The 3,015-nt window shown below is 34.5% G+C and overlaps 1 pseudogene; it reads left to right on the top strand.

Annotated features, from left to right (window-relative positions):
* The first annotated feature begins 223 nt into the window (after nucleotides 1-223).
* Nucleotides 224-2,467, top strand: LOC133874105 (cytochrome P450 CYP94D109-like; annotated as a pseudogene).
* Nucleotides 2,468-3,015: the final 548 nt, after the last annotated feature.

The raw sequence follows: 3,015 nt of genomic DNA, 5'->3' as shown, positions 1-3,015 counted from the left end.
GCAAAGAGACCCGCGCGGGTCTCTGCCACAGAGACCCGCACGGGTCTCTTCCACAGAGACCCAGTCGTGGGTCTCTGGATGGGAGAGACCCGCGTGGGTCTCTCCACAGAGACCCATGCGGGTCTCTACCACAGAGACCCCCGCGGGTCTCTCCAAAAACTTCTTAATTTTTTTTTTTTATTATTTTTTTTCCTTTTATGATTATGCAGATGCCAAGGGGTGTCTCAGTTGCAATAAACAATGCAGGTTTGATCGCAGTATTCTTAGTTTTAACTGAATGTTTTTTGTTTTTGTTTTTGTTTTTGTTTTGGTGTTTTTGATGGATTGAGTTGTGCATATGATTATGCTTTTGACTGTTTTTTTGATGTTCTGGCAAGTTGTGTTTTGTGGTATTGTGTATTATGGTCTTGATGATGTGATAAATTTAGATTAGTATTTGTGGGTTTGGTTTGTGATTATGGGTATTTTAATTTGGGGTTATTTTGATCGGATCGGAAAGGGATTTTGAAAGAGCATATTTTTGATTTTGATTTTGATTTTGATTTTGATTTTTTTTTTTTTTTAATTTTTTTAATATCATTAGCGGCGACATACGCTAATGATATTAAAAAAAAAATTTAATGTTTTATTTTTTATTTTTTATTTTATATCATTAGCGGCGACTCATTTGTCGCCGCTAATAATCTTTTTAAATTTTTTTTCATATTTTTAGCGGCGACCCGTATGTCGTCGCTAATGATAGCACATTAGCGGCCACATTGGTGTTGCCACTAATGATAGATCATTAGCGGCGACAACTGACCTCCATTCTATAATTTTTTCGCGGCGCCAAAAAAATATTATTAGCGGCGACAAATGTCGCCGCTATTAAGCGAACATTAGCGACGACTCTATATGTCGCCGCTATTGATCTTTAGAGGCGGAGTATATGCGGCGACCGCATTAGCGGCCACGTGTCGCCGCGGTCGCCGCTATTGATCAATAGCGGCGACAAAAAGACTTTTAGCGGCGACAAAAAGTCGCCGCTAATGATCTTTTTTTTTGTAGAATTATATATATAGAATCAATTGTTCAAATTCATGATTTCTAAATTTTGATATTATATAAAGTAAATTATTTCTGATCTTTCGTCATTTTTGTAATTATAACTATAAATTTTAAAAAGTGTTAATTTAGTGTATTCATCTTTTAATTTTTTTTTCACTATTCTGCTAAATTTTTTTGTTAAATCTAACATATGGATGTCAAAATTCCTAAATTTCGAATGATTTAGGCGTTGGTCTGAATTTAATTACATACAAAAATATTCATGCCTTGAATTTTTGAAAAAAAAAAAATTATATACATATTTTAAGAAAAAAAAAAGTATTTTTTAAATTTTGACAAGATTTATGAAAAATCTTAATGATTAATGAAATTAAAAAAAAAAATTGAAAGAATAATAAGCTAAATTAAAAAAAAAAAATTAAAGTTTAAGGATATGATTGCAAAAATAATAAAAATCATGAGTTTTATGTTATATTTTTTAATTTACTGTTTCTTAATTTAATTTTTTTTTTGGGTAATTTACTGTTTATTTCAACAGCTTAAACACAATTAGAGAGTAAATTTAATTATTTTATTTATTTTGTTATAGGTTAAAAGGTTTCTGAACGTTGGATCAGAGCGAAAGCTTAAAGAAGCAATCGGGACCGTCCACGAATTCACGGATGAGATTATACGGTCCAGAAGGGAACAAAAGACAGAAAAAGAAAAAGAAGACGACTTGCTGTCCCGGTTTATGGCAAACAAAGAAAGCTCACCCGAATTTCTCCGAGATATCGTGATAACTGATAAGCTTCATTCTCGTGGGACGGGACTCGACCTCGTCGGCTTTGAGCTGGTTCTTTTGGCTCTTGTCGTCGAAACCGGACGTGAAGCAAAACATATTGAAGGAGCTGGAAAACATCCGAGCCCGTAATAGGAAAAATATCAGCAATGCGTTTACTTTTGACGAGCTCCGAGACATGCATTATCTGCATGCGGCGATATCAGAAGCGCTAAGGCTGTACCCGCTGGTACCGGTGGATAGCAAAGCGTGCCTGAAGGACGATATAATGCCGGACGGAACGTTTGTGGCGAAAGGTTGGCTGGTGACGTACCACACGTATGCCATGGGGAGGATGGAGAACATCTGGGGGAAGAATTGCCGTGAGTTTTTGCCAGAAAGATGGCTAGAAAATGGAGTGTGTCGGCAAGAGAGCCCGTTTTGGTTTCCGATTTTCCATGCCGGGCCGAGAATTTGTCTGGGGAAAGACATGGCGTATATTCAGATGAAGTCGATTGCACCGTCAGCAATGGAGTGGTTTGAGATTGACATGGAGAATAAGGATAACCCAGAGCACTTGTTGTCTTTGACCCTGAGAATGAAGGGTGGGTTACCCGTGAAGGTGACAAAAAGATATGTGGATGCCACTAATTAATCTACAAGTTCTTTTTTTTTTTTTTTGTTAGATAAAAATAAAGTAATATAGAAGTTAGTACGCACATACTCTGGATGCAGAATCGAATATATACTGTAATATATTCTGTAATATAATATACTCGGTTTTTTTTTTTTTTTTTGCAGATATTTGCTGTAATATACTTATGCTTTTAATGAAGAAGTAATGTTTGGTTGGAGGAGATGCCTATTGGTATCCAGAATATTGTAATTAGGGAGCAAGTTCTCCCTAGCTAGATCCTGATTGGGTCAGTTTTTTTTGTTATTTCTCTCTTTAATGAAGAAGTATTCCAGATGGTTCAAAAAAAAAAAAAAAAAAAAAAATTATACTTATCCTTTTATTGTTGTTTTACTCCTCCACATGGTTTAGTTTATATTTAAAACTCTGATTTTCTTGAAATTTGACAAATATGATAGATACTTAATTATTATATATAGAAAATCAGCTCGAGTAAAACAACAATTATATATTGACAAATATTTTCGTTTGATATATACTTAATTTGACAAATTTAGTAAAGTTTTCATTAAAT

The sequence above is a fragment of the Alnus glutinosa genome, chromosome 7 (genome assembly GCF_958979055.1).
Source record: "Alnus glutinosa chromosome 7, dhAlnGlut1.1, whole genome shotgun sequence".
Lineage (NCBI taxonomy): Eukaryota > Viridiplantae > Streptophyta > Magnoliopsida > Fagales > Betulaceae > Alnus > Alnus glutinosa.
Note: the sequence above shows the minus strand (reverse complement) of the source record. Positions and strands in the feature narration are given on the sequence as shown.